The sequence below is a fragment of the Eptesicus fuscus genome, chromosome 7 (genome assembly GCF_027574615.1).
Source record: "Eptesicus fuscus isolate TK198812 chromosome 7, DD_ASM_mEF_20220401, whole genome shotgun sequence".
NCBI classification, from domain to species: domain Eukaryota; kingdom Metazoa; phylum Chordata; class Mammalia; order Chiroptera; family Vespertilionidae; genus Eptesicus; species Eptesicus fuscus.
In genome coordinates, this window is record NC_072479.1 from 100,009,272 (window position 1) to 100,035,806 (window position 26,535).

Genomic DNA, 26,535 nt, shown 5'->3' on the forward strand with positions numbered 1-26,535 from the left:
ATCTGGATTAAGAAGTACCTGCTTGTGACCTGGGGCACGTGCCACCTCTCTGGCGCACTGTAAATGCAGATAACATTTCATGTCGCCCTCTCTACCTCACAAGGCTGTTAATTCAACACTGAGCACAGGTGACAATGGGACAGGACACTTGTCTTTGTGGAACAGTCACTGCAGAGGGGAGACCGTGTAAACAACCAGCTCTACACCACAGGACTCTGCAGGAAGACAGGAGCCAGCAGCTTGCCGTGGGAACAGAGAGAAAGGGGTAACTGAATGGAGAACGTGGAAGCTCGAGGGAGAGTTCATGGAGATGACATTTAAGCTGGGTTCTGGAAAAAGGATGTGGAACGTTGATGTGTGTGTGTGGCGGGGGGGGGGGGGCGGGGGGGGGGGGGGATGGCAGAAAAGGATCCCAGGCCAAGGGAGAAGAAGGTGCCATTTTTCACGAACCATAAAAGGACGCGATCAGGTAAGGCAGGGTTTCTCGACCTCAGCACTGTGACCATTTCGGGCCAAGTAAGTCTCTGTTGTGAAGGACTGTCCTGTGCAGTGCAGGGTAGTTAGCAGTACCTCTGGCCTGTACTCACTAATCAGCATAGCACCCCATCCCCGGAAATACCAACCAAAAGTGTCTCCAGACATTGCCGAAGGAGGTGATTTGGGAAGCGGGGCGGCAAAATCACCCCCAGTTGAGAACCACTGATGTAAAGGGTTAGTATGAGCAAATGCTGAACAGAAGCCAGACCTCAGCTTTGTAGAGACTCTCCCGACAGTGAACTGCACAAGCCCAATCTCTTTAAAACAGAGAAGTCCTCAGAGTAAAATGATTCCCGGGGCCCAAACAATGACCATCATGGACGACACCATCACCAAGGAGTGACTGTCCCTTGTAATACAGTGAATTTTAAGGGATCTGCCCAGAACCCACTACTGGACTATAAAGTAGAGACTCCTAAATGCCCAATTTTTTAAAAAAGAATCAGGCAAAGGAGGCCGATGTGCCTCCCCAGGCAGGGCCTGAGTCTCCAGAACCTCTGACACAGTAGTTCAGACAGTGACTCATAAGCAGAGTTCATCAGCAACAAGAGGTCCAGGTGACTAATGGAAGGCAGACAGGCAGCAGCCACACGGAGGGAGGGGGAGGGGTTGCTCCCATGCTGCATCAGCTCAGCCCACCATCCTGGGAATGCCATCAAAGGCTATTTTTTAATGGTTTTGGCAAAACAGTGTTAATTCCAGGGATGATATCTAGGTGAGTATTTCCCACCCAGAACTTTCCTCCCAGACCTTGAGCACCGACCAGACGGGTGTCTCCATCCTGGAGGACCCACAAGCACCATCACACCTGAACTCCCCCTGACCCCCCTCTGCCCCAACCTGCACTCCCTTCTGGGTCTCCATCTCTAAGAAAGACTGGCCACCTGGTCACCCAAGACAGTCACTGTAACATCTCCCTGGAGGATGAGAAGTGCTCTGCCAACCCCATCGCTGGTGCCCAGCTCCGGTCCAGGCCCACAGCCCCTCCTTTCTAAGCTGCACAGCTGCCTCCTTACTGCCCTTCAAATCCACCCCCCTCGTTGCCTACAGGATGACTTGGCAGCTCCATTTCTATTCGTGCTACTTCCTATTTTATTGCTATCACCACCAGTTCAAAACAGTCCAATGGCTTTACATCTCCAGGACAAAGTCTAACCATCCTTGCATGGTGAGAAGGCCTTCTGTGACTCTGCCCATAAATCTCCTCCAATGCTCCCAGACATTCCTCTTCCTCTGCCCTTCTCTGCTGCTTAATCTATTCCTGTTCACATCCTTCTCTGCTCATGCCTACAGGCCTTGGAAGAAGCTGGTATGTCCTCTGCACCAGGAACCCTTTCTCAAGCCTCAGTTCAAATGCTCTCTCCTCTCGAAGGCCCTCCCTGTTTGCTGCAAAAACACTTCCCTCCTCTTTGTGTCCCTCCCACTCTGCACCCCACACTCGTCATTTGCAGTTTTATCTGAGGACAGGAGCGGTCTCGTTCATTTTTATTTCAAATGTCTAGCACAATGCCTGGCCCAGAGCAGGGCTCGGTTAAAGTTTCCTGAATGAATGCAAAACAAGGCAAAAATGAGGAAGGAGTGGTGGGGAAGGTTTATTAGAAGCGGGAAAATCCCCTGAGCTGTACACAGGGCCAGAGAGTTTGGAGAGCTGACCCAAGGTGAAAGCACGCACAGGTCACAGCCACCTACTGTTACAAAGCCCAAGCCATTTATGGACTAATTTTCTTAATGGACTAATTTTTTTACATCCTCAAAACAAGAAGGGGGAAAAAGCATTAGAGCTTTCAATCCACAAAGAGATACAGGAGTAAAAATTATTTCTTGGTCCCCAAGAAACTTTTCATAAGGTTGAATAAACCGTCTCAGTTTTCTGGAAATTTCTAGTGTCCCCTGATTGACCAATGTGAGGCGCCTACCATCTACCACCAGACACACCCACGTAGGACCTCAGCTGGCATAAGCTAGTGGGCAGGAGTCTGCCCTCGCTAGGACCCAGGGGAAGGCCTCGGGCTGCCCTCCTGCCGCTTCTGGAGAAATACTGAGCAAGTGCTACAGGCATCAATCTTTGGTGCCAACTCAAAAGGGAGTGACAGAACTTGGAAAAACCACTGCCATGTGGAGCAGCGAGTCTTCAAATCCCAAACAGGTATTTATAATGCACAGTAAGAGAATGCAATGGGGTTGAGTTTGGAGTCAGACGTACTTGGGTCTGAATCTCCTGCTCGCAATTCCTATGATCTCAGAGCTGTTAATACCTCGAGAATCTCCTCGCTCTAGAATAAGAAAAAATGCCTACCACACCAAAGGGGTTGTAACTCAAATTCCCAGCAAAGAACCCGACACTTATTAATAAAAGGAACTCCCCTCCAACTCCTGTCTCTTGTCCTCCTGACCTAATTAGCCTTAATCCTTCCTAGAAGGACACCTGGGGCCTATGAAAAGTTTCTACAAGTTTGGTGACTCCCCAGGTGCCATCAGTCCAGAGAACAACGTGGCACAGTGCGGTGGCACCCAAACACAGCGATTCTGCGTGAGGAAAGAGGGTTTCATGGCCCAGGAAGGTTGAGCCCGCTGACACCCACAGCCTCCCCCAGCGTCACGTGCACACAGCAGTTCTGAGAAGCCTGCAGCAAGGAAGCCCGCTTCACTCTGTCCGGCGGCAGGCGGAGGGCCCAGGAACATTCTGCAGGCAACTTTCTCGATGCTGACCTGAGAAATGCAGGTCTGGTGGGATGTGCGTGAGGCCAGCAGCAGAAGAGCTGGATTTGAGTGTGGCTTGGCACTGCCCAGCTATGAGGCCCTGCACAGCACTCAGATGCTGCTATCAGGCTCCAACAAGGAAAGAGCCGTACAGGAGCCTCCTGTATAAGCAGCAGGGCTATTAAAACAGTTATCTACAGGGAGGGGTCAGCCACTCTGCACCCAGGGCCAACCTTACAGCAGCTCCCCTTAAGGTGCTCATCCTCCCCAAGCTATGAAGGGGGGAGGACCAGGGGCTGCTGAGGACTGGGAGGGCTGCAGCGGGCCCCCTCCCTCCCAACCTCAGGAATGTTGTTTGCTTACAGAAGAAGCTGGGACTTGTTTCCCTTAGCAGTATTCCAACCCCAGCCTGTGCTGATGCTTAGCAGATAAGAAAACCAGACCAGAGATGGGGCAGAGAGGAATTTAGCACCAGAACCCCCAACCCACCCCCCCTTTGCCCTTCCCTCCTCAGAGGCCCATGGAGAGACTTCCCAGAACTCCAGAGAGTCCCAGGGAACATGAGAAATGCTCGTATTTGCCTGACGGAAGAAGGCGAGGCCTGCGGTCATTCTGACTTTGCCCTGCACCCAACGAACCCAGAGCCCCGGAGCATCAAAAATGACACCAGAATTTTGTGCATAGATTCCCCTCCCCCTATATATGTAAAGAATGGGGGGTTGGGTGGCGGGCGGGGGGGGAGGGGCACCTGAAGATGAGGCTGGAGGGGATAGACACAGCAGCTTACCCAGGATCTTATCAGCCATGCGGAGGAATGTAGATTTTATTCTAGGGATAAGGAGAGGCCACCTCAGGAGGTGGGAGGTAGGGAGGGTGACCTCATGGGATTTGTATTTTAAAAAGATCACCCTCCCTGACCTCAATTTAATGGGGCAAGGCCAGCAGTTGGAAAGCAGCATGGATTAGCCAGGAGGGGTTTTTTTATCTAAGACAGGAGGAAAGAGCTCTATGAGGAGGCTAGGGGGAAAGTGGTTAAACACCACAAGAGGGGCAAATGCGGCACAGATTTCACCGTCTGAGCTACTACTCCAAACGGCCTGGCTCAGGGTCAGGAACTCTCCCGCACTGATCTCAAGCATCAGGTGTCACGCAGACCAAAGCGCCCAGCTGAGCCTCCTCCACTAAGATACCACCCCGTCCTCAGGGCCACAGATACACATGGCTTTGGGCACAGAAACTATTTCTTCATAAACGAATCACTTGACCAATCAATCAGGGCACAAAGCAGTTAGAGCTTGAAGGCAGCCCCATTCAGAATGACAGCCCGTGGCCTTCAAAACCCAACAATCTTTCCAGCCCACCTCTCTTGTCTCCTCGACACCCTCCATTCTGACCATGGCTCCTGGAGGATATCTCTGCTCCCAGATGGCCCAGGCAGCCTTTCCTAACACCCTACTATATTATTCACCTCTGTCCCCCCCACCACACCCCACACCCCGCAGTCTACAGTGCAATCTGCCTTCTACCAGAGCCACTGCTTCTCTGCCTGTCCCACCGTCGTCCCTAGAACTCCTTGAAGGCAGGGACTGACTGTCTGTCGCCTGCTCCCTACTCAGGTGCTGACTGAGCCCAGGGTACTGCAGAGAGGGGGTCCTCAATCAGTACTGGCTGAAGTGAAGTGAGCTGCTCATTGTGTCATGAACATTGTGTCATCTGGGAACCTGGCTGTCCAAGAGTTCATCGTTCCAAAGGCAACCCCTCCTCACCCCTCATGTCTACTGTCGAAGGAGAGGGAGAGAGGGAGAGAAGGAGAGAGGCGGGCAGGTACATGAGCGACAGGTTAAGCGGCTCTCACTAAATGGGAAGAGGCCGGGCCACCGGCTGGATCTGTGGATCTGCAAGAAAGTCATCTGCCCTGGGGCCCTTGACCTTACTTGTAAAGTAGTCCATATCTGGACAATGAGGTCATACCTGAGGCCTCACCTACCTGGGAATGACCTTGCACTCAGCAGTCCAGGAGAAACTGCAAAGAGAAGCGAGTAATTTCAGGGGAGATGTCCCCTCCTGAACAGCGCAGACTCTGCCCTCAGACTGGCCCCCCGTTTGACAAGGCTGACCACGGGTTGGCTGCCTGCCCCTCAGGAATGTTCACTGAACACCGAGCCGGCTGTCCGGCAGATAGCATCTCCCGAGCTTGCTCGAGCTTCCCTCCCGCGCACGGGGCACTGTGAACCATTCAGGTTCTGCAGCGAAGTGATTCCTTCCCTCTGGTCCTGCTGAGAGCACGGTTTTCCTTTCCTCAAGCAAATGGGCAGCTTGCTGAAATCCAACGGAAAAAAAAATAACCTCACTGCAAAGATTTAACTATACGGTCGCTGTCTCATGGGAAAGCGCTGACTTCCTGCATCCACATCATGAGGCTGAGAAACCCGAGGCAACATCAGGAACGAAAGACAACTTCTGAAAACTCCTCGGCCCAGAACGCACCAGGCCTCCAGCAGCGTGCTCTTCTAAGTGATGTGTAAGTAATACTAAAATAACAGAGAGAACAGGGTAGCCACTTGCACCAATAGCCATCCTAACTCTAATCTGGCTGGGCTGAGAGCTCCACGGCCACCCTGTGTCCCAGTCACCGCTGGGTCCTCCCTGTCCAACCTGCAGGTACTGAAGCAACAGAGTCTCCCAAAAAGTCCGAACTCCACAGACTCTCTGCCACCCATTCTTTTTTTTTTTTTTTCTGATTTAATTTCTTTATTGATTAAGGTGTCACATATTTGTCCTCATCCCCCTATTCCCATCCCACACCCCTCCCCACCGATGCCCCAACCCCCTGTTGAACTTAACCGTTGGATAGGCTCATATGCATGCACACAAGTCCTTTGGTTGATCTCTCCCCCCTCCCCCCAATCTCCCCTACCCTCCCTCTGAGGCCCGATAGTCCGATCGATGCCTCCTTGTTTCTGGTTCTGTTCTTATTCATCAGTCTATGTTGTTCATCATTTCCCCTAGATGAGCGAGATCATGTCTGCCACCCATTCTTAAAGTGCCTAAAGCTAAGCCCAATAATCCACACCTTGTTTCCCAAACATAAGTGACTCTCGTGTGGTTCATTCCCCCCTTAGCAGGCAGAGCAGCAAAGGCTCCAGGACCGCATCGCTGCCCTATTCTTCTCACCCTCCCTCCTTCCGGCTACATCTGATGTCCGCTGATCTTTATTTTGTTTCTGAGAGACATGCGACGGGCCAAGGGTCAAGAACAATGTTTCTGAATTGATGGAGCGGGTCATTCAAGTCACTCCACTAATGAGTTTCATCACTGAGAGGAGAGAGACCTTCCACGTGGTGATAAGCTTATTCGTGACCTTTACAGACGGCATCTTAGAGAGAACCAGACTCAGGAGGCAGCCTGGCTGGCTGTGGAATTCCAGGCGCATCACTGAACTAACAGAACAAACTTCGCAGGGGTGACGTGGCCCCAGGCCTCGGTTTCTCCATTTGTAAAATGGAGGTGCTAGCAGCCACCCCCGCCCCCGAGGACAGCTGTGAGTTGCACAGCACAGAGTGCCAGCCCCGTCTCTGCAATGTGGTCAGAGCACTGCTCCACTCACAGGACTATTGTGAGGGTCAGAATGAGCTATCGGAGGAGTGGTACTTGGCGGCGCCCCGGGCAGCCAGCTCCCCTCCCCCCCAATCTTTGCCTCTTCTCTCAAGAAGTCTGTGTCGCCACTGAGCTCATAATGAGTCAGTCACAGGCGCTGCCCTCACACAGCCCACTTCAGGGGTTTGCAGTCACATCCTGCCTAGCCTAACTCAACATGATTTATTCCACCCCAGGAATGCAGCTCATTTCCCAGAATTTCGTAAAGAACTTTAAAGACTGTGATTTGCAAGGGGCTCCATTTACAGGCTCAGCTGGAGTGGCGGGAGGAGACCCAGCAGCTCAGACCTGTAGGTGGGACCCACACCAAGTTGGGGCTGAAAGAAACCCTCCCCAGAGCATCTCATCCTGGGGGTACCAACATTTTCTTTTTTATCTCAAGCCTCTAGTAAAAAAAATAAAAATTAAAAAGTAAGAATGTTTTATCACAATTATACACAAGCATGTCAAACAAAATAAAATCTACGAATACATCCTATGCACGCTGATATTTTCCACTTGAATCTATTTTATTCCATTTCTAAAAATGCTGGTTGCCACCCACTAAATTTCACGACCCACCCATGAGGCTGGGTAGATGAGGCTCAGACTGGTCCAGCGACTCCCCCAAGATCACACAGGGGATTAGCCCAAGCACAAGCTCAAGTCCAAAGCCGAAGTGAGGCTCTGTGGGGAGCATGTTCCTCTCCCACTCACCCATCATTTGATCAGGACCACCTCTAAGAAGCCACGGCAGGTATCCTTACGGCTCCCCCTTCCCCTGCTCCCCACCCTCCCCCTTAAAAAAGAGAGGCTCAGAGGCTGGGGGATGGGAGGAATGTGTGACGCCACCTGCCCGGATATGGCTGAGGAAACATCCTTTGAGCACCTGGAGTGCAGGTGGATGATCACAAGGACCGAAGAAAGACCGCCGTTTCCTCAGTATCCAGAATAACAACAGGTCAAATCTCCAGCCAAAACATCGCCACTCAAAGCGCCAGGCCCAGGCCCGTGCCGAAGAGACACCCAGAAGTGCTATAGAAAGATCAGATGGTGGGTGCTGGGTGAGACAGGTGACGGGATTAAGGAAAGAAACAAAAAGACTCGTGGACACAGACAACAGTATGGTGATTGCCAGAGGGAAGGGGGGTGGGGGAGGTAGAAGAGGGGGAAAATGCTGATGGAAGGAGACTTGACTTGGGATGGTAAACACAATACAATAAACAGAAGATGTGTTGTAGAACTGTATACCCGAAACCTATAATTTTATTAGCCAATGTCACCCCAATAAACTCAATTTAAAAAAAGATCAGGCGGGCCCTAGCTGGTTTGGCTCAGTGGGTAGAGCATCAGCCTGCAGACTGAAAGGTCCCAGGTTCAATTCCGGTCAAGGGCACATGCCCGGGTTGCAGGCTCGATCCCCAGTAGGGGCGGACAGAAAGCAGCTGATCAATGACTCTTTCTCATCATTGATGTTTCCATCTCTCTCCCTCTCCCTTCCTCTCTGAAATCAATAAAAATATATTTAAAATAAAATAAAAAGATCAGATGGGAGAAGTAGGCCCCTGTACAGAGATGAGATTGTGGAAGGTGCTCCCACATTTTTATCTGCCTGGTCAGCATAAGCTACCTGTAATGAACAAACCCGCGTGCCAATAATAGCATGCTGACCTGTTCACACACACACACACACACTCTCGCTCTATAAACAGGAAACCCAAAGTTCCCATCTCTCTGATCAGTGATTCCTAACGCTTTCAGCCACCAAGGACTCCTTTGAGGGCTGTGACCCCTTGGCATACCATCTTAGGGGGCTCACAGAGATCCTCAAGTTCAGCTTAAGGACTTTTAGGAGCCCCTGTTTACGAGCTCAAAGGCAACGGGGCACTGGAGTGTCCTCCTCTCCACCAAGGCAATGTGAACAAAGACGAGAGGATCCTCTTCCTTCACTTCCTCCAGAGGGTTAAGCAGAATCTCACAAAAGAGGTCTGAGAGCAGAGCTGCCGTCCGGACAACCAGCAGTGACTGCGTGGGAAGCGGAGGTCACTTCCCCAGGGCAGCTCTGGATCACCCTGGACTGCGGGAACCAAAAATCCCAAACTGGACGGCGAGCCATCTCCCCTTCCTTGGGCCTTCTCTCCCGGTGCCAGGCCTGGGCATACAGGCTGCAGCCAGGGCACAGCCAACTCTCCAGAGAAGCCAGGGTGGACAAGCAGCATTCCAGAGCCGTCAGCCTCCCTGGGGAGAATGACCCCAATACAAGCCATTGAGTGAAAATAAAACCCGCTTATTTCACACTGCATACAAAAGTTACATTGCAGTTCCCTAGAGCAGGCTGCGGTAGCACCCTGGCCTGAAAAAGCCGGCCGACCCCGCCGCCTTTGAGCAGGTGGGTAGCCTGGCCACAGGGATGACCTCACACATCCTTCACCAGGAACCTGGCCGCTGCTTATTTGACCACCCACCAAGAACCGCTCCTCTGCCAGAACCATAGTCTGGTTCCAAAGGGGCCAAGGCTGGAGCTGCAGGTGAGAGAAGGGAGCGGCAGCAGCCCCTGCCCCAGGGAGCTGCCGGATTCAGGCAACACCATCCTGTCCTGGGCAGGACCCTCCCCCACTCCCCAGAATGTGCACACACACACGGACATGTGCACATGGACATGTCCACACATGCACACACCTCAGAGGATGCGAGAGATCAGGCAGACGTGGATGTGAGTGCTGTGCTCTCCAATCTCACCCACTGGTTGAGGGAATCTGGGTGTGTTATTTAAACGTTCTGAACCTCTCTCTCTTCATCTGGAAAATGGGAATCACCAAGCCCACGTCGCAGGACCATACTTAGTTCTGAGTGCTTTTCACCCGAGATCGTCCTAACCCACACAGCAGCCCTGTGGCATAGGTTCTATTACTATCCTGTTTTGCAGATGAAGAAGTTGAAGCGCAGAATGTTTAAGTGACTTGCTGGCTGTTGGAGTCTGTACCTGAGGTCTCATCAGGCTCCAGGGTCTGTGTGCCAGTGCACTTGGCCCACAGCCTCGGAGCACATGCAGGGAAGCTGCAAACACAGTGCATCCAGCAAGGAGGACCAGCCAGGACAGGTAAACAGCCGTCAGCCACCAATCAGGAAGGGGAAGGAACCTCAGGTGACCCCCCGTTTTCCTGTCACCCAAACCAAAGCAGTAGTGGCGGTCCTCTGGCTGATACCAAGTCCCTCGGCAACCGTGTTTGCCCTGCAAAACTCCTTTTAACCTGATTTCTCTAAGATAGGAGTGTTGGCCCTAGCTGGTTTGGCTCAGTGGATAGAGCGTCAGTCAGCCTGCGGACCGAAGGATCCCAGGTTCAAGTCCGGTCAAAGGGCATGTATCTCAGTTGCAGGCTCCTCCCCAGCCCGGGCCCTGGTCAGGGCACGTGCAGGAGGCAACCAATCGATGTGTTTCTCTCACATCGATATTTCTCTTTCCCTCTCTCTCTGAAAATCAAAGGGAAAATATCCTCGGTGAGGATTAAAACAAAAAAAAAGATAAGAGTATTGGGGTGGGGAGTGTTTATCTTCCTGACCTCTCCCCACTGCCCCTATGGATCTCACTGAAGAGCCAGGAATTTTTTTTTTTTAATTTTTAAAAATGATTTTTAGAGAGACATTGATTTGTTATTCCGTGATTTATGCCCTCATTGGTTGATTCTTGTAGGCAACCTGGGCACATTGGAACAATGCTCTAACCAACTGAGCTACCTGGCCTGGGTGAGTCAGGAATTTAATGAGCCCCTAGTCATCAGTGACTCCTGACCACAACTAATATGGAATGTCCCAGATCCAGGAACTACAAAGGCTGCCTGGTAAGGCCCGAAGTGCTTTGAATCCTGCCCAGAGCCTGATCTTTGCTCAGGTCCAGGAGTATCACATTCTTCAGATTCTTGTCTGAAAGCCAGAAGGGGGAGGGGAAGAGAGAGGGGAGTCCACTATTTCAACCTAAGGATAATTAAAGCAGGGACTTGTTTACTTATAGGAAAAGAAAGCCTCTCTGTAATACGCCTGCCAAGGTGTGTCGTACTATGAAGGTCTGCACACAAGGGGCTTTACAACCTGGAAGTGCCCGGGCCCCGTGTCCTCACTCTGAGAATATAGCAAGACACCAGGCAGGCGACTAGTAAGTGGCAGGGAGGGGACCTGCCGGGTCTTCAGCCTCAAGGGACACTGTCCATTCTTTCCGCTCTGACATGAGGTTTCACATGCTGGCCAGAAAGTGTGCAGAACTCAGGTAGGTTTGGAGGAAGGAGTGGAAATGATTGGAGGTGAGAAGCCAGAGTGCGGAGGGAGCCCTGCGAATTCCAGTGCTCAGCATCGAGTAATTAATCCCATAAGGAGGCATTTTTCATGAGCTCTTGGAGCGACCCAGCCACCTCCTCCTCACGCTGGCAAATGCAGGAATCAGTTGGTGGGCGGCAGGCTGGCTCTGGGCAGGAGGCAGGCTGAGAACAGCGTGCTGGTGGGCTAGGAAGCTGAGGGAGAAAAGCTCAAGTCCGCTGCGGGGACCAGGCTGACAGATTTCACACACCAGGCCGCCCACTCCCACCTGCTAAACACTGACTTGTGTAGGCTGGAACAGGGAGGGCTGTATTCTACACCTGATACCATAAGCCAGGGAGGCACTGGGTCCTAACAACCACTGCTTCAATGTTGTGTACAAGATCATGCAGTCTGCAGCCCCCAACTTCACAGCCATTATCCATGCGATGGGCTAAGTGGGATGAGAGACGGGTATGGGAAACAACCGGCCTGAAAACCTGAGGATCAAGGAGAGGATCTGAGATCTCTCACTTGCTACCTAGGGCTAAGGCACTTAGGTTCTCTGAGCCTCAATTTTTCCCGGCTATAAAATGGGAACATTAATACCGCCATTCTCATGGGACTGGGAGACTTTCGTTTGACTTCAAGCTTCATAGTGACAGAAATAGATTTAACAAGTTTTATAAAAAACTGATATATTTATAGATACCCTGGCACTATGCTGGACAAGTTATGTACAAATAAAACATATAAACAATAAAGCTAAACTTTATTTTCATATTTTCCTCATTCCACAGACAAAGAAAACAGGCACCGAAAGGATGCCTGGCTTAACCAACATCAGAGCTGGCAAGTGGGCGAACCAGGATTAGGTCAGAGGGTCTGACTCCAGAGCCCCTGCCTATGTACATAGTACTAGACATACTCATCATGGTGGCTAAGCCTCAGGAATACAGCCTTGTGCCAAAGTCACACCGGGCTAAGGGACAGCGCTGACGCTGAACCAGGATGTGTGTGACCACACTCAGGTATGAATACATCCACCCATTTCTCAAGCACACAGTGAGTGCCCACCTCGGGCCAGGCATGCACAAGGGTCCGAGGGGCAGCACCTCTAATGAGAGAAGCGAGAGTGGCACAGGGAGGTGTAAGACCTCGTCGCCTGTACGGGGAGCTCTTTCCCTGGCCGCCCTCCCACGCTGTGGCCTGCAACTGGTATTTGATGTTTATAGTCCTGCACCAGTTTGCTCCAGTGTCACTCCTTGCTCATGTAAAAACAGTGTTTGCGGCTCCTCAGAGGGGAGAGCCACCTCCAAGAACACGTGGTTGAAGGAACTGGGTGGGGATGCCATCACCCCTGTGAGAGAGCCCCCTGGGGGCTGGGAACAGCAGGGGGCGGGGTGGGGGAGAAGCGGTCCCGGTCCTTCCTGCAGGCCCAGTACTAAAGCACCCTAATCAGAAGTGGAACTGGGGAGTAGAGAGGAGGAAAGGGGCAGGAGGAAAAGGTGCAGGTGGGAGGCAGAAAGAAACTGACATTTATTGGGTTTTATTAACCATACTAGAGGCCCAGTGCATGAAAATTCATGCACTGGATGGGGGGGGGAGGGGGTCCCTCAGCCCAGCCTGCCCCCTCTCACAGTCCAGGAGCCCTCAAGAGCAGGAGGCGATACCCTATCACACCTCTGCTGCTGCCACTGCCAACAGCTCAAGCCTTGGCCGGCCCTGGTGACCTGAGCCTTGGGCGGCCCTGGGCAGCTGGGCAGCCGCTATCCAAGGCTTGCCTATGCCTTGGGCTGGCCCTGGGTGGCTAGGGGGCTGAGGGGACTGGGTGCTGCCATCTTGTGGCTGTGGGCACCACCATCTTTGAGGGCATGGCAGTCAATTAGCATATTCCCTCCTTATTGGCTGTGGGCGCTGCCATCTTTGTGATTATGTGAGGGTCAATTAGCATATTCCCTCTTTATTAGATAGGATTTTACAGATGAGAAAACTGGGACTCAAAGCAGTTAAATAAATGAGTAAAGTAGACAAGTCCTGGAGGGCTCAGCCCTCATACCTCAGGAACCAAAGAAAATGTTCTTGAATTAGAGAGGCCTTCACTGACACCCCCCTCACTCTCTTCTCCCCTGTTGTGGTGTAAATTGTGTCCCTCAACCCTCAAAAAAATTCTTATGTTGATGCTTTAACTCCCAGGATCTCAAAATGTGATGGTATTTGGAGATAGGGTTTTTAAAAAGAGGCAATTAAGTTAAAATGAACCATTAGGGTGGGCCCTAATCCAATCCGCCTACTGTCCTTATAAGAAGAGGAAATCTGGACACTTGGGGGACAGCTCGGATGCTCGTGCACAAAGGGAAGACCATGTGAAGAGGCAGCAAGGGCGCAGCCATCTGCAAGCCAAGGAGGGAGGCCTCAGAGGAAACCAGCCCTGCCAGCACCATGGGCTTGGACGTCTAGCCTCCAGACTGTGAGAATAAATGTCTGCTGTTTACGTCATCCCGTCTGTGGCACTTTGTACTATGCCCTCACCTGTTCTCGTCAGCGCCTACCAGCACCCTGACCTGCCATGGTGAGTTTGCCTGTCTGACTGACAGAATGTGAACTACAGAGGGTTTGGTGGTTTTATTCAGTCGCCTATCCCCAGCATTTGAGGCATATTTAATCGACTACTAAACCAAGTGAAAATGGGACTCAAACCCAGCTGCTGCTTCTCAAGTCACCCACTCCCTTCCCACACCCCGCAGCCTCCTTCTGCTTTATCTAATTCTCTGTTCCTTGCACCCACCTCTCCTCCTCCAATATTACAGCTGGTCAATAATTAAAAACAGTATAAACTCAAAGATAATCTCTAGCCTATAATCAGCACCAAGTAATAGTGTAAACAAGGTGACAGGAAATAAAGAGAGAAGATACACAAAGGACCTCGCCTCCACCACCAGGGAACATCTACCAAGTGCCGAAACCCCTAGCTTAGGTTTCGCCTTATTGCTAACTCTCAGTCAATATGTGAAAATAAAGTTAGGTTACGGGTGTAGGGTTTGTTTGGGGTTTTAGGAGTGTGTGCTGAAGGGGGCATTGAGGAACAGAGCTCTCCTAGTCAAACCTCAAACCCGAGCGGCCTGGTACTGAGCCAAAGCCCCACTGCAGGCTGGAAAGGGAACTCAGAGGGTGACAAACCTGAAACACACACAAGGCTGTGGAAGTGTCCCCGTGACCATGTCTGGGGCCACCCCGGCCCTCTCATTCCCTAGGCGGGTGGGTGGGGTGGGTGGGTGACAATAAGCCTGTGGCTCCTTTCAGAACAAGTGACTTCGCTCCTGCTCTCCAGGAACACAGCGGAGTACTGGTCAGGCTCCCTGGAGTCAGGAGCTGGGGCTGGGGAAACAGGGACAATGCAGGGCTGGCAAAAGGAAAGGATACCGGTAAGGAAGCCATCTATCTGGAAGGAAAGAAAATTCCAGAGCAAAGACATTGCATTCCAGTTTCTAGACCCTGACGACCCATCCTCTCCCCTCATGCACTGCCCAGCCCACCCGAGTAACTCCCTTACTATTGTTAACATCTATCTATCTGTTCAAAGGCAGCCACTGGGATTCTGCAACTTCCTCTTTGCAACAAAACCAAACTGTTGCAACTTGTTGCTACAATCCAGGGGGTAGGAGCCACAGCCCAGCCTAAGTGGCCTGTCAGTAGCCTTCGGACATTTTGGAGACCACCCCACCCCACCTCAGCCCCTGCTGCCCCACCCTCAGCTGCCTCTTGCCCATGGGCACTGAGGGGGCCCTCTCACTAGGGCCAGGGGCTATTTCCCCTCCCTGTCAACATGAGCCCTGGGAGCCTATGCCCCCCTACTTCCTCCCAGCGTCTTTTCTGGCCCAGGGCAGTACAGGAGCCACTCAGGGAGGGGCAGCTGGTTGAAGATCTGCCTCCAATGAGCCCAGAAAGATCTCCCGGGTCAATGTTCCTAAGCTTTCTCACCACGAATGACAAAGTGGTTTTACCTGTTTTCCGTCAACTCAAATTGGGCATCTGAGCTACCACTTTCTCCTGGGCTCACCTTTATCACAACCCACAACAGCAGAGTACAGTGGTTTTTCCCTGGGCCTAGACCCCTGAGGGCAGGACCTGTAATGTCTCATTCATCTACGTCCTAACCACCTAGCAGTTTCTGCCCTAGAACAAATGCTCAGGACCTATTTGCTGAATGAATGAATTTCCAAAACAGTCAATAAAACCCAATAAACTTTCTGGCAATGTAATGTTTCTTCTCCTCCATTAAAATAATAATTGTGGCAATATGGTCAGAAAGCCCAGAAAGATGCAAACGGTGGATGGGATAAGGGCAAATCTTCTCACCAGCTTTGTTATTACTGTTTGAGGTATACACAACGCCCCCTTTTTAAAACTCTAAGGAGGGAACTGATTCCAGTAAACTATTATGTCTCTCTCAACACTCCATGATAAATCTCCCCCAAGTCCTTCAGCTGGAAACAGCATGCTGACCACACACCCAGTGGACACAGGCAGAATTCCCAGCAGCCACTCAGGGGTTAAGGACCTGGGAGTGGAATCCTGCACTCCCACATTTCCCAGGAAACGGCCAGGGGAAAGGAGGCCTTAATGAGCCATCTGAGCTCTGTAAAGACTGGGAGAAAGGACTGGGCCTAGAGCTCCTCAGGAGAGGAAATCTTTTACCAGCCCCATGACTCAGAGGGCCTTGGCAACCTGAATCACCCCCGAACAAAGCACCGCCAGGGTCTGAGCAACTGAACAAGGTCCCAGCCCTGCTCCCTGGACGCACTGTGCCACGTCCCTAGCTTGCAATCAGCTCAGATGCCGCCTCCTCCAGGAAGCCTTCTCAGACCCTCCTGAGCCTCTCTCCCCGAGCTGGCAGGACACCATCAGCTCCAGGAAACTGCTTCCTTCACCTCCACGTTCCCAGCACCCAGCCCAGTGCCTAGCACCGTGGTCGGCAAACTGCGGCTCGCGAGCCACATACGGCCCTTTGGCCCCTTGCTTGTGGCTCTTCCACAAAATACCACGGCCTGGGCGAGTCTATTTTGAAGAAGTGGCATTAGAAGAAGTTTAAGTTTAAAAAATTTGGCTCTCAAAAGAAATTTCAATCGTTGTACTGTTGATATTTGGCTCTGTTGACTAATGAGTTTGCCGACCACTGGCCTAGCACATAAGAAGCTCTGAAGAGTGGTTACTGAATGATGGTGGACAGATGAACAAATGAAGAAAGGAAGGAATTCCAGTCTGTTGGATGCAAGTGGGCTGAGGTCAAGAAGATCCCAAGGGTGAAGATGATGGCAGGCCCGCTGACTGGCTGGCTCCCTGGTGAAGATCGCCATGGCCTGGCCACCAGCCGGCAGGCACAGCAGCCAGGACTTACACTGCCCGGCGGCAGTCTTTTCACCTGCCCTTCCTTAGGACCAGCCACACACATATGAAAAATGACCAGTCGAGGTTAAAGGTGAAGTCCGTAGCCAAGGCAACACTATCGAACTAGCAACCTCTCTCTGAGTAGCCAACTGCACTATAGGACAGGAGGCCCCATTCTGCCACGGCCCAAAGTCTGCTCCTTTCGTTAATTCCCGGTCACTGGTGAGGGAGGAGGCCCCAGGGACCAGCCCATCCCCTCACTGTCTAGCCCGGGAGTGAAGGGCATCTATAAGGTCACACTGGGGTCTAGAGTCAGAGCACCCATGTTTGAATCCCTGCTCAGTCTCCTCATCTACAAAATGGGGATACTTCCCTAGCTCATGAGAATGAGGCAAGAAATGAGATAATTCATGTAAAAGCACCAGCACAGTGCTCAATAAAATTTAACTATTATGATTATGATTACTATTATTAGCCGAGCTGGGAGGACTTCAACCCGGACATCCTGATTCCCAGGCCAGTGCCCTGCCACCAGAGCCTCTTCCTTCCCCGCCACCATCCCCATCTCCCTCCACCTTCCAGGCAATTCTAGCCTCCAGGAAGCTCGCTCAAAGGCTCAGAAATCCCCAGCCCTCTGTGTAATATGGCCTGTCTCGTGTGGCAAATCTCTCTCCCAGTGTCCCTACCCACGATTAGAGGCCGGGGAAGGGGGGACACTCCTGAGGATGAGGAGGCGCTCCCTGCCCTCCAGCCCCACTGAAGCCCCAGCAAGCCTGGCACAGTGCAGGCCATGGCACAGTGCAGGGGCCCAAGGAGCCTCGGTTATTGATTTCGCAAAAAAATTTGAGGTCCATACTCTCATACCCAATAGTTGGCTCTTAAATATTAAAAAAAAATAGACCAAACCTTTAAAACGGCTCCCTGCCACCACCTTTCTCGCCCCAGAGATTTCCAGACAAGTAAGTACCTTGCATCCGAATTTTGTAAAATGGAGAGATCACTACCAAACGGCACTCTAAAGCTTAGGCTGCCTGGGCCTCCGTGTCCCCTGGCTCACAGGCAAAGGTACCAGTGAGACTTCAGCGCCTCTCCTACCGGGGCTGACTCTGAGCCAGGCACTGGACAAGAACCTGGGATCCAGAGAGGGAGAGAGCCCGCCCCTGGCCTCCAGGTCTTTCTTCACAGTCCAGTGGGTTCTAAAATCCTCTTCCCCTTCCAGCCCAGTTAGATGAAGTCACCCAAACTGTTCCAAATGCCTGACTTTATGTTTATCAGACAGGAAGCTGCCTTCTCCAGCCCAGTGACTTAAGGCAAAACACAGGAAGCGCGGCGGCTTTTGAACACAGGCAACGCTAAATAAAGGTAGTGCTTTGTAACAAGCTTTTTTAAACGGCCTGAGCCAGCTCATAACCAGCGCAGACGTAACACGTTGAATTGTATTGTGTGGTCAGAATGCAGAGGTTGCGTGCAGCCCTTGAAACCTCAGCATGCAGCCCAGGAAATCTTCTGGCAGGTTCCTCGGTGATCTTCGTCACCACACCCTGTGGTCAAGGGACAGGCTTGTTAGACAAACTTTAAATCTTTAAAACCTGAACGTATCTTTTCTTCCATCTGACGATGTTGGTGATAACATGAGAAAAAGGAGGAAGAAGGGGAGAGAGAAAAGCCCCACTTCACTGAACACATGTTTCTATGTTAATCACAACAAGCCTGAAAAGGCAGGCATCTCCATGGTGCGGATAAGGAAACTGAGGCTCCAGTGTAACAGGAGACAAGGTGGGGGGCTAGTCCTAGTTCCATCTGACCGCAAAGCCCTTGTTTTGGTCCCTCTACTGTAGGTTTCATGCTGAAAATACAACAAATCGATCCCCCAAGACATTAAATTACTTAAAATGACTGGAAATGAGGACTGGCTGGAAAGCCACTGTCTCTCAGAAGGGCCCACCCTGCTGCCTGGCACGACCCCATGTGAAATATTGATTTTTGAGCTGTGGGAACTTCCAGCCTAAATGGCCTGTCCAACTGGAAGAAGTTCAGAGAAACCCGAGAAACACCTCCCACCCTATTTCTTAACCCTAGTGCCCACCCCCCAAAAAACGAAAAAGATTAAGGGTGGGGAAGAATAGACTCTTGAGGAAAGATTAAAGGAGCTAAGTATGTGTTGCTTGGCTAAACAGCGCATAAAAGGGATGATAACAGTTCAAAACACTTTTAAACGAGGCCACATAATTTTGAGAGAAAGGCACTGGGGGTGAGTGAAACCAGGGGCCAAAGCTTTCTTCTACCAACGCGCAGACAGATGAGCTTGGGCAAACAAACCACTCCTTCTGGAATTAAGGGAGAAAAATTACACTGTCCTTAATATCCCTTCCAGCTCGGGCATTCTCTAATTCTCAGTAAATTCAATAGGGAGATTTTATTGTTCTGTTGATTTTTCTTTTAAGCATTAGAGTTACAATGAAAAGAAAAGAACCCTAAGACGCTAGTTCCCAAACTGGAAAGAAATGTCCACGGAAGTGAGAGGGGACCTCCTCAGAGGCCCCCTGTTCCTCTGGGGAGTACTGTAGGGCCCTAAGGACCAGGACCCCTGAGAGGCACGGAAGCAAAGACCGGAGGGTGGGGGAAGATCAGCTCCACCTTCAACTTCTCCAGGGGCCCAGCCCAACCTGCCCAGGCAGGAAGCCACACCCTTCAGTGGCAAGTTCCAGAAGGCCTTGCAAGGCTCCCTCCAGCCTCAGCAGGAAGGTTCCTGGTGGAGTAACAACCGAGCTGAAGAAGAAGGTGCCTACAGAAGGTTCCACTGTGAGACCTGGAGGCTCAGGCTCTGGAGAAGCTCCCCAGAAGGCCTTGCCCTCAGCCAAAGGCCAGTCAAGAGCCTTTTCTGGGACCACCAGCCCAGAGGCCAGGATGTTGTGTCCCATTCTGGGTGCTGAATCACCTCGGGCCTGAGAAACTAGTCAGCAGAATGGGGGCCTGAGAAATTCCAACAGAGCAGCCAGCCTAAGTTACTTTTTAAAGAGACATGCATCAGACACAGAGGGCAGCTCCCCTCCTGCTTCCCAAATATTTGGTACCATCAAAGCACGAGAGCAGGTGGGGGCAGGGGGATTTGGCAGGCCAGCATCCAGCCTTCGCGCCCATGTGGTGGCAAGCCCATTTTAGACCTAGGCTCATTCCGTATACTCATGGGTGACTCATGCCATTCCTCCCGGAGGCCAGAGGCTGCCTGGCAGGGGCACAGGCCTGGCAGAGACCCTGACGGGGTCTTCCACTGCCTTTGCCACAGGAAAGAGCTAACTCAGCAGCGAGCAGAGCTGGCAGCTCCTCCAGTACCCACACCAGGCAAGACGAAGATGGGCTTCCTGAAGAAGGGAATGGGGGTCCTCCAAGTCAAAACACTCTTCTGATCACATTTTCTCAAGAATTTGGGCCTTTCCACTGTTAATACGTAAGAACCACAGGCCAGATGTCTGAGGGACGATGGGATGGAGGGGGAAAGGGGCACACTAGTGGTTGAAATGACCTTAAGGTTAGAGGACCCAAGAGAATAAAGGCCTGGTATAGACTTCTGGTCAGGTAGACTCCCCAGGAAAGGACTCCGGGTAATTTGGAGCCAGGGGGACTGTGGGAAACTTGGCAAAAGGTCATCCTGAAATACTTTCCAGACACATACAGCAAAGAAAAGCAATCATCTACCATTTTCCAGAATATGAGGGAGTGGATCAGAGTAGACATTTCTCAAGGGTTACTCTGGTGATAATATGACATCATGGAGAAGAGAACAGTACCCAAAATGTTCCAGCCACAAGAGCAAGTCAGTCCATTTTTAAAACCTTTCCTCCTTCCTTGCACACAGTAGGCACTCAATAGGAAACTTGGAATCTAGAGCAATGCATTTTAAAACTGAGACCTGCAAGATTGGCCAGCAGACCCCCTTATTTTTATAGGTAATAAAAATAAGAAAAATTTTAAGTCTTTTATGATTTAAGGGCAATACACATAAAAAGGCATTTAGTGAAAAATAATGCACCCCCTCCCCGCCCCTATTCTTGCTTCCTGGGCCCTTTCAAGAGGCAACCACTATTACCAGCATCTCGATATCTTTCAGGCACAGAGCCAAGGTGACATAGCATGTTTCACACAAAGGGACCACCATCTATACTACTTCACATCTAGTTTCTTCCACTTACAACATGTCCCGCAGAGCATGACCCAGCAGTACGTACAGATCGGCCTCGTTTTCTAAAGGGCTGTGAGCACTGCCACTGTACAGCTGGGCCATGATTTATTTGCCCTTTCTGATGGACAGTGAGCTTGTTTCCTGTCTTTGTCTACGACAATGCTGCAAACAATATCCTCAACATTTCCTTTTGCACATTTGAGCTGATCTGTGGGGTGCATTCCTAGAATTCAGACAGAAGGACTATGCTTTGAGCCGCCAAACTACCTTCAAAAAGGAGAATTGTGCCTAGCCAGTTTGGCTCAGTGGATAGAGTCAGCCTGCTGACTGAAGCGTCCTGGGTTCAAACCCCGTCAAGGGCATGTACCTTGGTTGCATGCTCAGGCCCTGTTGGGGCACATGCAGGAAGCAACCAATCAATGTGTCTTTCTCACATCGATGTTTCTCTCTCTCCCCAGCCCTTCCATTCTCTCTGAAAATCAATGGAGAAATATCCTTGGGTGAGGATTTTTAAAAAAAGGAGAGTTATTACAACTCATGTGGCCATCAATAGGGCAGGAGAATACCTAAGAAACTGGGGCATAATGGAAAAATTAAAATGACTGAATTTGTCAGTTTTCCCCGCCCTCTCGTGCATAATTAGTGGGCTCACAAACTGGTGTGATGTCTTTGTAGGCAAAATAATGGCATTTTCTACCAAAATCAAATGTTCCCTCAGCTAGAGCTAGAAGCCAGGTCTCCAGACACTCAAGGCTCTTGCCATGCTACCCCTTGGCGATGTCCTAGAGCACTGGAAACCATGTTTTAGAACGAAAACTTGCAGTTAGTTTGCGCCCCTTCTACCCAGGCCAGGGCCCAGAAATGAGGCTGCTCAGCACAAGCTCAGCAAGTGCATCCACAGCCATCAGCGGCTGGGCCCCAGAGCCACCTAGGCTTCAGAGGCCACGAGTCTGCGCACACACGTGCCCAGGCACCAGCACACCTGTTTGGAAGTAGAAAGGGCACTGAGTCAGGAGCCAGGAAAACCATCTACCCCTCCTCTCCTGTTTCCTCCCCTGACAACCCAGGGAATTAAGACGGAACATTTATATATTGTCTTAAAATTTTACGTAGCCACTCTACGTACCTTACATAGGCCCTTTCAGTACCTTCATCCTTTTAGTTCTCACATCTCACCCTGTAGGGGAGCTGTCAGGATTCCCACAAAGGGTTGGGTGCCTTGCCTAAGGTCATAAAGCAAGTAGTGGCAGGGTCAGGACTGGAGCCTTGTTCTGAAGCTCACAACCCCGCAGTCCCCACCTCTAAGAATGGGATTCTGTAAGTCCCAGGAGCACCTCTTCCCAGGGGCAGCCAGGGCTCCACTCAGTCACCGGGGGACCTGAGCCCAGAGGCTCAGTGCACCAAGGGTTAAGGCCGAGGCAGTGACTCTCTGGGGCTGCACAAAGAGAAAATGCACTTCCTGCCCCTGCGGCAGAGATGCTCTTTAATGCTCAGCAAATTAGACGTTTGTTTAATTAAGAGGACACACAGATTTTGTTATTCTAAATATTTCTGGAACATGATGCTTGGGAGGAAGCTGTTAAGGCTTGGATTTCTTTTTTTTTTTTCTTTTTTCTTTGCTTTGGGTTTCTCTTTCTCCCCCAAGAGAAGCGCAAGGCCCGCCTCTGAGGAAAACAACAGCCAACCCCTCCTCTCCTTTTGAAATAAAGATGTCAAGCTGGTAAGGGCTGTCTTAAGTACTTTACTGAAGGATTAGCTACAAGAGGAAGTGAAGAAAGCACAGCTAGCCTGGTCTCTAGCAATACCCTACCAGGCTGCACAACAATGCTGCATTTTTCCTGGGCTTTTTTCCTTTTAAAAAGCTAACAGATCCTTGTTTTGTTTTTCCTGGATCAAGAACAGGCGAAAGGCAGGCTGTGATTAACATGCATCCTTCATCCTGCAAGAGAGAAGTTGTCCCATCTCCAACCCCCTGGGTTAAAAAGTTTAAAAATAAAAGGACAGAATGCCAGGGCTCTGACCCTCTCTTTCCTCTCCCCTCATGTGCCCCTCAGACAAGCAGGGCGGCCCTTCCCCAAGCAGAGCCTGCCAATCTGGGCACCTGGATCTGCCAGCACCTGGATCTGCCCGCAGGCACTGCCAGGACTTGCTGAGTGTGAAGAGTAGAGCTCTTTGGTGTCACCCCACAGCCATCTGGGGGGCACAGCGGCTCTCAAATTACACTGAGCAATCTCTTGACGCTTTTAATTACCCCTCAATTACCCACTAAATGAGTCCTCACTTTCCAACACCCAGTGCCTGCCCTGTTTGCAAACCGGCAGTGTGCTCCTTCCTCGAGGCTGAGGCCGCTTCCCTCCTGGCCTCAGACAGAAGTGGCCCCTTTTGGAATTCCTCGAGTCCTTTGTCTGTGGCATGCTTGGGACACTCATCACAGGCCGCCTTTGTATTTCAGTCACTGGGCCACTATTTCCCCTGGAGGGCTGTGGACTCCTCAACAGCAGAGGCCGATGGGTCTCCCAGGATGGGCTGGCTCCTTCCTCCGAATCCCCATGACTCACAGCACCTTTCTGGGGTCTCTGTCATCTTCGCCTCACAGTAGAGTCATCTACCAGTTTGTCTCAGCTCTCCCCTAACTGCCCAAGGGCAGGGGCCAGGTCTTACTCAACCTCACACCCCCTTTACCACCTGGCAGAGTCCCTGGCACAGAGAAGCCAGTTAAATATTTGCTCAATTACACATCTATGTATCCTCCCCTCACCCCCAGCAGCCTTGTATATAAACTAATATCAGTCGAGTGATTGTCTAAATAAGCCTTAAAGCAGCCTCTCTTCCTACCAAAAAAAAAAAAAAAAGAATTAACAGGTGAGTTACCAGGAGGGCCTCAAACCGTGGAAATGGCCACAGTGTTGCAGGAAGGCGCTAAGGCTCTTGTCCCCTCCCACAGTTACTCAACAGTTACTTTGAAATCCTGTCAAACCCAGAACGGAGTGCAGTGACCCGAGAAGTGGCTGGGCCTCTCAATTGCCCCGCAGAGGAAGCGGCCTGTCTCCAAGACCTGGGACTTCCCAGGAACCTTTCTCCCGACACCTGGCTGCGGGGTGGGGGCTGGGTGGGAGCTGGGTGGGGCCGCAGACAGCAGCCCTGGCACTCACCCTGCCGCCGCGGCCACCACCTCAAGACAGCCGGCAACCCTGTCCTGGAGGGTCCTCCGTTTGGAGGGATGGAAGATGGGTGCAGTCCTGCTCTGGGCGTGGCCCCAGGACAGGATGGGGTGAGCACCCCAGCACGGGAAGTAGGGGTAGGGGTGTAGAAAACCCCAGATCTGGCCCAAACAGGAACGATGCAATAGCCCAGGCCCAGTCCTAAAGGCACAGGATGCAGCTCCCCCACCCACCCACCCCCGGCCCCGCCCGGGTGGGGCGGCCCCAGGTGCGGTGGAATCAGGTGCATGCCTGGGAGGCACCGATGGCTGCGGGCAGTCCCGGGCCTCCTCCTCCCGGAGAGAAGTCAAAAGTCAAAGGGTGCGGGGCTGCGGGGGAACTGGGAACTCTTTCCTGTCTGGCGGCCCGGCGCCCGCCGGGTCCTCCTCCTCCGGGCACCCACCGCACCTCTCCCAGCGCCCTCCTCTGCCCGACCGCTCGCAGCCGCGCAAATGAGGAAGTCGGGAGCAGAGGGCGGAAACCGAGCCGAGTGCAATGTCTGCGGCGGGGCTGTCCGATTCTGACTCAGGAGGACGCCCTGACAGCTGCCAAACGGTCCCCGCCTGCCCGTTACCTCCGTTTCGGAAAAGGCCTTAGAAACTTCCAAAGGAGCCGCAGCCCCGAGCCCACCGCCCGTTTGGGTCCCCGGAAGGGGTTAAAAAGTTTGCCCAACTTGGGCGCTGGGCGAGGCGAGGGCGGGGCGCGTGCCCCGGCAGCAGGGGGAGGTCGAGGCTCCCCGGTGCCCCGCCGGGAGCGAGCCGGGCGGGGGTGGGGTTGGAGGAGATGAAGGGTTTCCGGGGAGCGCTGGCCGCGAACGCCTCCCTCTGCTCCCCGAGACCGCGCTGCCAGCGGCGCCTTCCCGAGCATCGCGCAGGGGTCCCGCTGCCCCTCGGGGAAGGATGCGGTGCCAGCCCGGCCCGCAGCGCTCGCACCCGCCCGCGCCGGCCGCCGGCCGCCGGCCGCGCCGGGGCCGAGAACCACACGTCGGCCCGCCTGCCAGACGCCTGCGCCCCGTCACCGCCGTCCGCACCCGCCACCCCGGGGCGGGACCGGCTGGTGGGGCTCGCTCACCTGAACCTGGATCGGCCCCGGGGAACAGGCGCTGCTTCTCCCGAAAAGGCTTTCTCGAGCGCTCGGGCGACGGCGGGGTGGGGCGAGCGCGCGAGGCGGGAGCTGCAGCAGGTCAGCCTGGCTCTGCTTCCGTGCCCTGCCCAGGAACCGCGGTGATCTGCGCGCCTCACCGCACCCGGTCGGCTCCTCGCCGCCTTCCCGCCCCGCCCTTCCAGCCGCCCGCCCATTCCTCGCCCGGCGCCGGCTCGGAGGCGGAGCCTGGAGGGATGATCCCGCCCTCTGGACTGTCTCATCCACTCCGACCTCCTCCAATCTTGATGGACAGACATGTTAGCCTATGGGAATGGATTGGGGGCGGTGCCTCTGGGTCCAGAGGGGTGGGGATTCATCCGCTCCAACCTCTACCCTCTCTCCACCTTCCCCCGCGCTTCCTAGGCGGGAGCCCCGCCTACTAGGGCGGGTTCAACGGACAGCCAGGTTCCAGGGGCAGATTGACACAGAGAGAGTCCAATCAGGAGGAGGAGGCCCTCGCTTCAGGGCTGGGATGTTGGTGCCTTGCCTGGGCGGGGGCGAGGTCGGGCGGGAGCGGAGGACTGGGAAGGTCCAGGATTCTGACACCCCGCCCCGCGAGCAGTTTTCCCTGTCCCATGTCATCCTAGCAGAAGAACAGATATTAAGTACCATATATGGAAAAAGAGCTATTTTACATAATTATGATGGCCTGGGGAGCGTACAGGGACTCAGCCCCGGATTCCTGGTGGGCGCCCAGAGTTCGGTGTTCGATGCCTAACCCTCTCCATAGACTGGGCTCGCTTGCCTGCCTTCTTTCAGGCTCCGGACCTTCCAAGCCTTTCTTTATCTCCTCGTGTTAACTCGCACACTTCCCTTTTAGGTATTCAGTGCAAAATATTTTCTTGGGTTTTTTTGTTTGTTTTTTAGGTAGGCAAAGAGCACTTGGCCAATACAAGAAGATTTTTTAAAATTTTTTTAAAAGAATGTTTACACTCATCTTTTAATCCATCTAGAATTTATGTTGATTTTGGAGGAAGAAATCTAATATAATTTTTGTAACAGTCAGTTGTCTACATACCATTTTCTCCACTGATTTTAGGTACCACCTTCATCACCTATGGAACTTTTATACACTGAGTGGCCAGATTATTATGATCTCTGAACGAATAATAATATGGCCACTCGGTGTATATCTTATATATATATATCCTATATAATAAAAGGCTAATATGCAAATTGTCCCCTCAACCAGGAGTTCAACCAGCAGGCAGGCTGGCCGACCGCCATGTCCCCTCCCCCTGGACAGGCTGGCTGGACCCCACCCATGCACGACTTCTTGCACCAGGCCTCTATATATAGAGAGAGTGTGAGTGTGTGTGTGTATATACACACACACACATACACACACACACTCACACTGAGTGGCCAGATTATTATGCGTTCAGAGATCATAATAATCTGGCCACTCAGTGTATGTTTGGATCTGTTTCTGCATTGTATCCATTGATCTTCCTGTGTGTTCCT

At 52.3% G+C, this 26,535-nt stretch overlaps 1 protein-coding gene across 1 annotated transcript in view; it reads right to left on the reverse strand.

The window, feature by feature from the left end:
- Positions 1-25,186, reverse strand: part of MYH9 (myosin heavy chain 9) — an 88,796-nt gene extending 63,610 nt beyond the window's left edge. The window contains exon 1 of the mRNA XM_008144682.3: positions 25,000-25,186. The gene's annotated coding sequence lies outside the window, so the exon portion shown is untranslated. The remainder of the gene's footprint in view (positions 1-24,999) is intronic.
- Between the last annotated feature and the right edge of the window lie 1,349 nt (positions 25,187-26,535).